Raw genomic sequence first — 13,310 nt, forward strand, 5'->3', positions numbered from 1 at the left:
AATTCCCTATTGGGCCAGGGAGAAAGTGCAAATTGTAAGGCACATTCCTAGGATATGCAAGATTCGGGGTGCCATCTAGTCCTCAAAGTTCCACTGAGTAGAGCTCTGGTGGACAGGGCACAGACTGACCAGATGCTGAAAATGGTCCCAATTGCCAGGCCTTGCTTGATCCCCAGCACCAAAAAGTTTCACTGGAGTTTTTTTTTTTTTACTTTTTTTTTTAATTTTTAAATTTTTTTTTTTTATTACACGCGGCCAACATGGCCGACCCGAGTTCGATTCCTCCGCCCCTCTCGGGGAGCCCGGCAAGCTACTGAGAGTATTCGATATGCCAGACACAGTAACAACAAAGTCTCCAATGGAGACGTTACTGGGCCCGCTCGAGCATTAGTGAAACACCATGAGGTACAGTTGTAGATTTACAATTTTTTGTGCTTGGATTTCGATTATACAATGATCAGATACCCATCCCTCCACCAGTGCCCATTTTCCACCACCATGGATAATATCCCCCCACCCCCATCTCCCCATCCCCCCCTGCCTCTGTGGCAGGGCAATCCCCTTTGTTCTCTCTCTCCTTTTGGGTGTTGAGTGGCAAGCATGAGTGGCAAGCATGTTCAGCCCATAGTCTACTTTCGACATGCATCTCCCCTCCTGGAAGGATCCTCCAAACACCCTTTATTTGGTGCTCCCTTCTCTATCTGAACTGCCCTTTCCTCTAGGATACCCGGCTGGCCTCTAAGTTATGGAGTAATCCTCCTGGTGCTGATCTCAGCTATTCTTGGGTATTAATCTCATATTTTGTTACTTTATATCCCCCAGATGAATGCAATCTTTCTATGTCTATCCCTCTCTTTCTGACTCATTTCGCTTAGCATGATACTTTCCATGTTGTACCACTTGTATGTAAATTTCATGACTTCATCTTTTCTAACAGCTACATAGTACTCCATTGTGTAGATGTACCAAAGTTTCTTTAACCAGTCATCTGTTCTTGGGCATTCAGGTTTCTTCCAGTTTCTGGCTATTGTAAAGAGAGTTTTTAAGCATCAATTCTGTGGGCTTTCTCCAACTTTTCCCCTTATTTTAGATCTTTTGTATTTCATGCCTCATAGCTTCTCAGAATAGACATGGTAAATATTTAATGGAAATCTGTTGATTAAACACTGCAAAAACATCTAGACCGTTTTCATGGTGTGGTTGTAGGTTTGTGCGACTTTAAAGGGGAAAGTAACTGTGTGCCTATGTGTGTGTGTCTTCCCCCTCCTTCCCGATGGCTCCTGAAGCAGATTTTTTTTTAACTGAAAAACCTCAGAATGCAGGACAATGGGATAGAATTGTGTTTTGAGTGTAAATAAAAGTTAGCCGTACTTTTTTGAAGATCACGGTGCTGTCTCGGCTCCTGGGGCAGGTTGTTAGAGAAGACAGCGCACACCGAGGCCGGTGCTGGGCAGGCACCAGGAAAAATGAGAGGCCACCTATAGCAGAACCTCATTCCCCCACATTTCTCAGGTGTCCCAAGCATGCACCTGACCAGCATCTATAATTTAAACGAAAAGAGGCTTCCCGGCCGTAGTCTGGAAACGATCACTCTGATAAGAGAGAATGGCTTTGAAAGACCCCGTTTTCCTTGATACTTTCCCTGCTCCGCGGGCCGCGGGCCACGCCCAGAGGACCGGCGCCCAAACCGCCCTAGCCTCGGCTCTACCTGCTTTTCCATCCTCCCTCCCAGACCCCGCTCCCGACAGTCCCCCAATCCTGACCCCACTGGTCCAGCTCGGCTTCCAGCCCCCAACCATCCACCCTAGCACCGCTGCCTAAATCTCGGCTCTCCCCTGGCCCCACCTGCGCCCACGACTCCGACCCCCAACACCTTCATTCGGCCTTTCCCGGACCCACCCGGCCCCGTAACCGGTGCCCATGCCGGTGCCACTTCCCCATTCCCGAGAGGTCCGCACTCGCAGATCTCCAGGGAGAAAGGGCGGAGACCGGGAGGTGTCGCCGCACGCAGCGGGACTCGGGGTGCCGGAGATCCCGGGGACCCTCCTCCCCGCCCCCACTCACCGGCGGCTACGGCGCTCCACGTCCTCGGGGGCGGGCCCCGGAGCCGGCAACAGCGGGAGGCCGGGCCGGGGGCCTGCGGGGCGGGCGCCCGGGTGCGCGGGGCGTGGCGGGTGTGGCCGGGCTGGGGGCGGGGTCTCCGAGGAGGAGGAGGAGGAGGAGGGGCCCGGGCTGGAGGGCAAAGGGCGGGGCCCCGCGAGGAAGGGAGAGTGAGCGTGGAGCTGGCCAGGGACGGGCGGGCCTGAAGCCTGTCACTCCGACTGGGAGGCGGGACCACAGCGCGAGAGGCGGGGCCTCTCGGAACTGTCGCTCCGGGTAGGGGGCGGGACCACGGCGGGAGAGGCGGGGCCTCTCGGAACTGTCACTCGGGTAGGGGGCGGAACTACAATGGGAGAGGCGGGGCCTCTCAAACTGTCACTCCGGGTAGAGGGGAGGGACCACGGCGGAAGAGGCTGAACTTTGCTGGGCTGTTCTTTTTTTTTTTTTTTTTTTATTGAATCACTGTGAGATAGACCCTTAAGAAGCTGTTCATGATTGGGTTTCAGTCATACAATATTCCAATACCCATCCCTCCATCATTGTACATTTCTCAGCGCCAGTATCCCCAGGTTCCCTCCTATCAAAATCTCTCTCTCTTCATCTCTCTCTCTCTCTCTCTCTCTCTCTCTCTCCCCCTCTCTCTCCCCCACCCCCCCCCTTTTAGGCATTAAGGCTTGCAATACAGATACTATCAGGAATATCCCTTTCCCTACTTTTAGCACTCAGTTGTTGTCCAACATGATCATTTCATGTGCTGGGCTGTATAAGTGGGAGGCGGTGGACCCAACAGAGAAAAGAGGGAGAAGAATATTCCTCCACAATTCCCTCTTTTGCATTTCTTAAGGTCCAGAATACAATTTTCTTGTCACTCTCAATTACAGTTCTGGCTGTAATTCACTTTGAGATAATGAAAGACTCAAAATCAACTTACTATTAAAACGATCTTTAAAAAATAGATATATCGAGGTGGGAGAGATAGTAGTCGGTAGGGCACTTGCCTTACACGTAGCCCACCCTGGTTTGATACCGGGCACCCCATATGGTTCTGTGAGCCCACCAGGAGTGATCCCTGAGTATAGAGCCAGAAGCAAACCCTGAGTACAGGCAGGTGTGGCCCAAAACACACACACACACACACACACACACACACACATACACACACACCACATAAAATATATATACATAGTAATAACAGTGCAGTAAGAGAAAACAATGAAGAGCCTCTTACCCCCATACATTCAGCTCAAAATAGGGATCTTTTAAATCCTGCAATGCCAGAAATGTCCACTTTGTTCTTCTACTCCCTGAATTATCTTGGGAATTAGAACAGGGGAGAAGGAAGCTAAGAGAAAGAAATTGAATCCTAATTATTGTTGTTCTTTGTGGGTTCCAATGCTCCAGCATAGAAATTTACAAACTGATCAATTGAAAATTTCATAAATTGATCAGTTATCCTAGCATGTTTAGTAAATCCTGCAAGGATAAGTACAGAAGTTCTCATTCTTCTGAAAATTAGGAAACTTTTTTAATGAGTTTCAGTAGTTGTAGACATTAATGACTCATTAGGCTCATTATGAGTTTGGAGGGGTGTGTCACATAGACCTGGAAGTACATGCCTATTTGTGCAAACTATACTTTCCCAAGCATTGAAGCTGGGACTCCTGCATGCAAAGGATAGGATTTTGTTGAATTGCATATTTCATTTCTTCTCATACCTTTAACTTATGATACCATATAACTTCATAGTTTGATACTTATTTGACCAGAAAAATTGAAAATAATAAAATCTAACAACCCAAGTATCCAAGAACAGATGACTCAGAAACTATGACATATACATATATTTGTGTGTGACAAATGTCCAAGAACAGATAATAAAGAATTGACAGCGTACACCTATATTCATGTCTCTAATATGTGTTTCTGTGTGTGTATTGTGTGTGTGTATGTTTTACCTATTGCTATTGCATAACAAACACTACATAGGATTAGTGATTTTCTTTTTTATTTCTCTCCTTTGGGGAATGTTCTACCATATCCTCTGCCTCCCAAGCCCACTTGTGTCCACATCAGCATGCCTAAAATTATTCTCTAGGAGTTCCCCTCATAGATACATCATGCAGTTCTTACTCTTACAGTAGTGGTGAAGAAAAAGCAAGAGAAAGGAAAGCAAACAGACAGGAATTTGTTCAATACTCTTTGCATGAACCAGGCCCCTTTCCGTACTTCCATCAAGCAGGGCAGTCTTTCTCTCAAGGTCCCATTCTGGTGTGCAGCACAAGGCAATCGTGTGAGGGAACAGGGTTCAGAAAAGAGCAGGGATACAAAAGACAAAAGTTCCCACCATTTTTTAAGCCTTAATCAATTAATTAATTTTGGATTTTGGACCATACCTAGCCACACCTAGGCCTTAGTTATGGCTCTGCTCTCAGGGATCAGTTCTGGCAGGGCCCCAGGGGGACCATATGGGATGCCAGGGATTGAATCCAGGTAAGCCTTATGCAAGGTAAGGGCCTTACCCACTGTACTATTTCTCTTTCCCCTCCACCAATTTCTCCAACTTGTAGCAGTCTAATGTTTTGACCCGTGAATTAGAGGATTGACTTTTCACGCACTTCTTGCTAATAGTGTCAGGTAAGCAGTTTCCAATTTAGCTTGCCTTCTGATCAAAGCCAGGAGGTAAATGAGAAATTAAAAAAAAAATAGGAATTTCAACATCCACTTACGGTTTTCAGATTTCAACCTCCTTTTCTTAATCCTTGGGAAGTTGTGTTTAGTATTTTGGTCAAAAGTTTTATTAATGATGAATGGCAATCACAGACGATAGTGAACTTACTCCATTTTATCTAGAATTGCACTTTTTAAACTGAGCCATAGAAGAATTTGATTTGTATTTCTCATGACAAGTCATAAAGAGACATTGTAGCTCATTTCCCAAGAATGATCTAGTTACATATTAGGTCCAGTTTTCTGCCAGATGTAGAATGCCTTATATGTGAAAAAGCAAAAAAAATAAGTCCTTTCTTAGATATTAATGGAAAAAAGATTCCTTGGTTTGTTGCTCGAGCAGGCACAAGTAACATCTCACAACAAATTGTGAGACTTATTGTTACTATTTTTGGCATATAGAATACCTCACTGGAAGCTTGTCAGGCTTTGCCTTGAGGGCAAGATACTGTCAGTAGCTTGCCAGGCTCTCCAAAACGACCGGAGGAATCAAATCCTGGTTGGCAGTGTGCAAGGCAAAAGCCCTACTAGCTGTGCCATCGCTCCTTGGTTTGTTACCTCTGTTAATTCTTTTTATGCAGTTTTGTTGATTTGTTAACTTGCTCTTTTTGGTCATACAGTCCTTTTCCACATCTAGGCCCATTTTCTCAAGATTTTCTTTTTCTGGGCTGGAGACATAGCACAGCAGTAGGGCGTTTGCCTTGCGCGAAGCCAGCCCAGCGGAGCCGGGTTCAATTCCTCCGCCCCTCTCCGAGAGCCCAGCAAGCTACCGGAGTATCTCACCCGCACGGCTTTGCATATCCAATATGCCAAACACAGTAACAATAAGTCTCATGATGGAGACGTTACTGATGCCTGCTCAAGCAAATTGATGAACAACAGGAGGACAGCTACTTACTGTCCTGAGAAAAGCCTTCCTCTTTCTTGAATTACCTTGAATATTCTTCCATGATTTTCTCTTAATGTTCTGTAATTTTATTTTAAAAAAAAAACTTAAAAATTTTGACCCATCAGGAAATTTGTTTTTAATGTGAAGTACATTAGTAAGATTCCACACAGATTTTCAAGATTACAGTCATATAATCTAAATAGAAGTATAGTATGTCCTTTCTTACTTCTGAGTTTAAGAAAATGCTCTGATGTTTACTCAGTCAGCAGGAGGTTGACTTTGCAAGTGAGATATATATATCTTATCATTAAAATTTTATTATTCTTATTTTTTGGGCTGGAGCGATAGCACAGAGGATAGGGTGTTTGCCTTGCACGCGGCTGACCAGAGTTCAACTCCATCCCTCTCGGAGAGCCTGGCAAGCTACTAAGAGTATCCCGCCCACACGGCAGAGCCTGGCAAACTCCCCATGGCATATTCGATATACCAAAAACAGTAACAACAAGTCTCAAATGGAGACGTTACTGGTGCCCACTCAAGAAATTGATGAACAATGGAGGACAGTGCAATGCAGTGCTATACTTTTGCTACAATTTTATGTACCAAATACAAAATGCTGGATTTTATTGTATGCCTTTTCCATATCTTCCATGAAAATATTCTTGTTATTTTTTTTCTCTTACTAATTTTTTTAATAATGTTAGTAACTGGTGTTCTGGTTAAGTTTTTACTTAAGAGAAATTGGAAGCCACTAAATAATTCTGAAATGAGTATTAATCTGCTCACATCTTTGAATCCATAGCCCCACATCCCCCGCCCCTAGCCTCCATCCCTACCCTTTGTTGTTGTAATGACCAGTGGTTGAACCACATGCCTGGGGTCACAATCCTTTAGTTATGCTCTCCACACACACTATGATTAGAGTGCTTGCAGTGGTGGATGGTTATCCCCACATGAGCTGGCCATGTGGGGGGGGGGGGGGCCTTGCTCCTGTCCTCAGTGCTCATATGCTTTTGTTGCAATGCTCTTCCATACCAGAAATCGAATGTTCTGTTGTGATGTCAAGAATTCCAGACATGGGTATTTGATCATTGTATAATTGAAACCCAAGCACAAAAATTTGTAAGTCTGCAACTGTGCCTCATGATGTCTCACTAAAAAAAAAAAAAAAAAAAAGAATTCCAGACAGTAGGGGCTGGAGCGATAGCACAGTGGGTAGGGCATTTGCCTTGCACGCGGCCAACCGAGTTTGATTCCCAGCATCCCATATGGTCCCCCGACCACTGCCAGGAGTAATTTCTGAGTGCAGGAGTATTCCCTGCACATTGCCGGATGTGACCCAAAAAGCAAAACAAACAAACAACCAAAAAAAAAAAAACCAAAGAATTCCAGGCAGTACAACTACAAGGACCAAATTCAGCAAATATGGGCAGTATCAGGAATGGAACTCATTACCCCATGCTCACAAGGCAAATGCTTTTGGTTGCTGAGAAATTTCCCCAGTCCCCTAAATTTCATCTTGATAGGAACACATAGACCTCTGTGTTGAGATAACACAGCAGAGACATGAAGATAAAAGCAAAGTATTGCAATAATTGAGGCAAGAGATGAGAGAAGAGTTATATCAGGGTCGTAGTAATTAGCAGTTGGATTCTAGAAATATTTTGAAAGTAGAGTTCTTATGCACTAATGGCATATTAGATATTACATATAAAAATACAAAAAGAGGAACCAAATGGTAGCATTGTCCTTGAATTTCCTAAGACTGGGGAAGGAGCAGGTTTAGAGGAAAAATTGGAATCTTGCACTAAACAGATTGATTTTGAGCTGTTTTTTGAAATAAATCTGAGTTAGAATATTGGCCCATGACACTCAAGAGAGAGGCCAAGGTGAAAAGTTAAGTATGAAAACTGCTGACACAAATATTTGAAGTGTGAGACTGGATGGGCTCCCCAAAGGAACAGGGGAAATGACAGAAAGAAAGAGGCTGAAAGAGAAAGTTCTAGATCTTAGCTCCAATAGTAAGAACTTGAGAGAGGAGAACACAACAAAGGAGCCTGGAAAGAACTGGCCGTGAGATGGTGAAATAAGTCAAGAAGGGTAAAAAGATGAAAAGAAGTTATCCCAGAAACTGAATCTGAAGAATCTGAATGAATTAAGGAGAAGTACCACATGAAGTCAATTCTTTTTTTTTTTTTATTTTATTTTTGGGTTGCACCCAGCGATGCACAGGGTTTACTCCTGGCTCATGCACTCCTCAGGAATTACTCCTGGCTGTGCTTGGGGGACCATATGGGATGCTGGGAATTGAACTGGGGTCACAGCATGAAAGGCAAATGCCCTACCCGCTGTGCTATCACTCCAGCCCCACTTGAGGTCAATTAAGGTGAGACTAATTAAGATGAGACTGACAACGTACAATGACATGACAGTACAGAGGCCAACTTTAGTTGTTCTAGCAATTATTGTAAATGTGCCTCATTCTCTGAATAAACAAAAATGCTCAGGCTGAATTTGAAACACATCTAAAACAAATTTATTCAAATTTTTTTTTAAATGGATAGGCAAAGATACACCATGTAAATATAATTTCAAAAAAAATGCCCATGATCTTGGGACTGGAGTGATAGCACAGGAGGTAGGGCATTTGCCTTGCACGTGGCCAACCCAAGTTCGATTTCCAGCATCCCATATGGTCCCCCGAGCACCTCCAGGAGTGATTCCTGAGTGCATGAGCCAGGAGTAGCCCCTGTGCATCGCCGGGTGTGACCCAAAAAGAAAAAAAAAAAGGCCCATGATCTTAATGCTTCTGGTTAGGGAGCAAAAGCATCAACCAAGATAAACAAAGAGATTATTTGAGTTGTTTATCGAATGGCAGGAGAGAGAGCATAGCAGGTAAGGTGCTTACCTTGCATTCTATTGACTTCATCCTTGGTACCACTGCCAAGAGGTATCCCATAGCAGAGTCAGGAGTAAACCCTGAACACTTTGATGTCAAGGCCCCAAATCAAGACAATAAAATAAAACAAGATGTGTATTTGTAGAATTCACAATGAGATAACAGCAACTTTGTGAATATATGTGCACCAAATAATATGGCGACCTCCCCCCACTCCTAGGCCTCGGAGCTTGTTCCCTCTGACTCAAATACTTTTCCCTAGAGCACAGATTCCTCTCTCACTTCCCCTAAGTCTGCATTCAAAGTGTCATTTTCTCAATGAACCCTACTATGATCTCCAGTTTAAAATTAGAACTTACTCTCTAATCCTTTTAAAATTCTTCTGCCTCTGCGGTTGCCTCTGCCTCTGCTTCCTCTTCCTCTCCCTCTTCCTCCTCCTCCTCCACTCCCTCTTCTTTTTCCTTTTCTTCTCCCTCTTCTTTTTCCTTTTCTTCCTTTCTTTTTCCTTCTTTTTCCTTTTCCTCTTCTTCTTCTTCCTCCTCCTCCTCCTCCTCCCCCTCCTCTTCCTCTTCTTCTTCTTCTTCTTCTTCTTCTTCTTCTTCTTCTTCTTCTTCTTCTTCTTCTTCTTCTTCTTCTTCCTCTCCCCCCTTCCTCCTCCTCTTCCTCTTCTTCTTCTTCGTCTTCGTCTTCTTCTTCTTCTTCTTCTTCTTCTTATTATTATTATTATTATTCCTCCTTCTCCTCTTCTCCTTTCTTCTGTTTCTTCTTTTCCTGCTTCTTCTTCCTACCATATCCCATGCAGCTAAGTCGAACAGGGTCTCCGAGGCAGAGGGAGAAGAACAACAGGGTAAGGAGGGCTGACAAGCAATGCTCATGCAGGGTCTTCATTGAACAAGCAAAAGACTTTTATAGGTATATAGAAGGAAATAGACATTGGAAATATATACAGAAATGTTCAGATACATAAATTTAGAATGTACCGGACTTCTAGACGTCAGTGATGTTTTTCTATAGTTACAGTTTCATGATATTTTCCTTGGTTATATATTGATACGCTCCATTCGCTCTCAACAGAATGACCATTTCTGAATGACGGTCCATTCGCTCTCAACAGAACGACCATATCTGAATGCAACAGTTATGTGTGCCTAGGTCGAGAAGTCAACATGACGAATGACCTGGCACCCGAGCTGCGCAGAAGGAAGAGAGCGGCTTGGAACGCCTTCAAGAGCGTCGAAGAAATAGCTAAGAGGACAAAGAACCTCCGGCTCCGGGCACATCTCTTTGATTTCACTGTTCTTCCTGCATTAACATATGTCTCAGAGACCTGGGCCCTACGCAAACAGGATGAGAACACTATTCTGATCTCCCAAAGAGGAATCCAAAGAGCTTTGCTTGGAGTATCACGTTTCACTCAAATGAGAGAAAGAATCTGGAGTTCTGATCTCTGTCAACGATCAGGAATCAGGGACGCTGTCTCATTTGCCGAGTTGTCAAAAATCAGATGGGCTGGACATGTAATGAGATTTGGAGATGACCGCTAGACTAGAGCCATAACCGACTGGATTCCACGAGGCATCAAAATACCGCGTGGCCGCCCACCTACCAGATGGTCAGTCTTCTTCATCAAGATCCTGAATGATCGGTTTGAGGCTCTTCGTGTTCCTAGAACAAACAGACGCCATTGGGCTATACTAGCACGCAACAGGGACAAATGGAGAGATACTGGCGCCCACTCGAGCAAATTGACGATTAATGGGAAGTCAAGTGATCATATATTGATACACTTTAGCAACATATTCTGCCATAAGCTCAGATCTCTGCCTAACGACATGTACAAAAGTAAGATCAAAGTGGATTAAAGACCTCAACATCAGACCGGAATCCATAAGGTACATTGAAGAAAAAGTTGGCAAAACCCTCCATGACATTGAAGCTAATGGTATCTTCAAAGATGTCACACCACTGGCCAAGCAAGTGAAAACAGAGATAGACAAATGGGACTATCTTAAACTAAGAAGCTTCTGCACCTCCAAAGAATCAGTGACCAAAATACAAAGACAGTCTACAGAATGGGAAAAGATATTCGCCAAATACACATCTGACAAGGGGTTGATATCAAGGTTATACAAAGTACTGGTTGAACTCCACAAGAAGAAAACATCCAACCCCATCAAAAAATGGAACGATGAAATGAATAGAAACTTTCTCAAAGAAGAAATCCGAATGGCTAAAAGGCACGTGAGAAAATGGTCCACATCATTAATCATCAGGGAGATGCAGATCAAAACCACAATGAGATACCATCTCACACCACACAGACTGGCCCACATCCACAAGAACAAAAGCAACCGGTGCTGGTGTGGATGTGGCGATAAAGGGACCCTCCTTCACTGCTGGTGGGAATGCCGACTGGTTCAGCCCTTTTGGAAAACAGTATGAATTATTCTCAAAAAATTAGAAATTGAGCTCCCATTTGACCCAGCAATACCACTCCTGGGAATATATCCCAGAGAGGCAACAAAGTATAGTCGAAGTGACATCTGCACTTATTTGTTCATTGCAGCACTCATTACAATAGCCAGAATCTGGAAAAAACCTGAGTGCCCAAGAACAGATGACTGGTTAAAGAAACTTTGGTACATTTACACAATGGAGTACTATGTAGCTTTTAGAAAAGACAAGTCATGAAATTTACATACAAGTGGTACTACATGGAAAGTATCATGTTAAGCAAAATGACTAAGAAAGAGAGGGATAGACATAGAAAGATTGCATTCATCTGGGGAACATAAAGTAACAAAATAGGAGACTAACACCCAAGAATGGCTGGGATTAGTACCAGGAATTTTACTTCATGACTTGGAGGCCAGCCACACATGCTAGGGGAAAAGAGCTCAGATAGAGAAGGGAGCACCAAATAAAAGGTGTTGGGAGGATCCTCCCAGGTTGGGAGAAGCATGCTGAAAGTAGACTATAGACCAAACATGATTGCCACCCATTGCCTCTTTTGCAAACCACAACACTCAATAGGAGAGAGAGAACAAAAGGGAATGCTCTGCTACAGAGGCATTGTGGGATGGGGGGATGGGGGGTGGGAGGGATACTGGGATCCGTGGTGGTGGGAAATGTTCACTGGTGGAGGGATGGGTATTTGATCATTGTATAGTTGAAACCCAAGCACAAAAATCTGTAAGTCTACAACTGTACCTCAGGGTGTCTCACTAATAAAAATTAAAAAAAAAAGAACAGGAAAAGAGCCAGCTAGAAAAACAAGAAAGCCAGCCCTTAGATTGTGTAACCCCAAGACAATGATTTCTATAAACCAGCCTTTAGACAACATGTCCGCAGGACAAGGACTTTTTTTAAATATTAACTAGCACAGGCTCCCAACACTTCCTTCTCCTTCTCCTTCTTCTTCTCCTTCTCCTTCTTCTTCTCCTTCTCCTTCTCCTTTTCCCTTCTCCTTCTCCTTCTTCTCCTCTGCCTCCTCCCTCTTCCTTCTCCTCCCCCTCTTCCTCCTCCTCCTCCTTCTTCTTCCTCTACTTTTTCCCCGTTTTCATTCCTGCTCTCCATGACCCTTTGGCCTTTAAAGAAGTTTCTTTAGCATCCGCTCTGTCATGAATAACTTCCAGTTTTCCCTTCAACTCTTTGTTGCCCTTTTCGTTCTTTGCACTTATTTCAAAGCACTACTAGTCCATGTTGTATGTTTTTGTTTCATCTTCCCATGTAGGAGCATATCCCAGGAGGTGTATGTTGGTAGAGTGCAGTTTCCTGGCTGGAACAAAATTTGTCTTGTGGTTCAGTATTGATGTGGGTGAATTGTTTTAGTTTTTTCTTCTAAACAAGGAAAACAGCAACAGGGGTTGGTCTCAATATAGTTTTCTTGGGCTCACTGGCAGACTGTTTCCTGCCAACATATGACTTTCTCTGTGTGCCCTTATTCAGCGCAGCCTGCCTTGCTTCTACCTTCAATCCCTGTTTGCTGCTTCTCTGAAATTTGGCATCATATCCCCTCTGCCCTTACTGCTGTACTTTGACATATCTACTGGGCCTTTGTGACATCTACACCCAAGCGTGTGCTCTCTTGGCTTCTGCCCATGTCTTTACTTATTTACACTGCCCTGGGGGTGAGTTCTTTCTGTTTGGGGGCAATCCTATGCTTTATATGTCTCCTTATTTTACCAGAGATGAGTATTTCTAGTGAGTTTTTTACTTAGTGTTGGGCTGCTCTGACAAAGAAACATCATGGAGAGAGGACACAGGATGTGACTCAAGTGAAGAGCATCTTCCTGGCACCACATGGCTTCCTTTTCACCACCTGGTCCCCTGAGCTCCACCATCTAAACACTGCCAGGAGTAGCTTCCACAACAACAACTGAAATAAAAATGAAAAACCACAATGAACTAGTAACATTAAGAACTAGTAATGTTCTGAGGGCCTTAGATATTTTACAAAATGCTGGAGCACATGTTTTGCATATAGGAACCCCAGGTTTGATTGCCTGTACAGCATGATTCCCTGAGCACTGAGCTATGATGTTTTCTCTTTTGATGTATAGGAATAAAAAATATTTTTACATATTTTAATATGTCTTATTATTAAATAAGTCTAAGTATGTATTCTCTTAGAAACATGTAAATTGTTTTCATCTTCCTAATGTGCGTTGCACATGCCTATTTATTAGAAAGGTG

General features: G+C 43.7%; 1 protein-coding gene across 1 annotated transcript in view; it reads right to left on the bottom strand.

Moving 5' to 3' along the window:
- ANO10 (anoctamin 10) overlaps positions 1 to 2,205 on the bottom strand; it is a 176,335-nt gene extending 174,130 nt beyond the window's left edge. Inside the window, exon 1 of the mRNA XM_056129389.1 lies at positions 2,065 to 2,205. The gene's annotated coding sequence lies outside the window, so the exon portion shown is untranslated. The remainder of the gene's footprint in view (positions 1 to 2,064) is intronic.
- Between the last annotated feature and the right edge of the window lie 11,105 nt (positions 2,206 to 13,310).

The sequence above is a fragment of the Sorex fumeus genome, unplaced genomic scaffold (genome assembly GCF_029834395.1).
Source record: "Sorex fumeus unplaced genomic scaffold, SorFum_2.1 ptg000072l, whole genome shotgun sequence".
NCBI lineage: Eukaryota > Metazoa > Chordata > Mammalia > Eulipotyphla > Soricidae > Sorex > Sorex fumeus.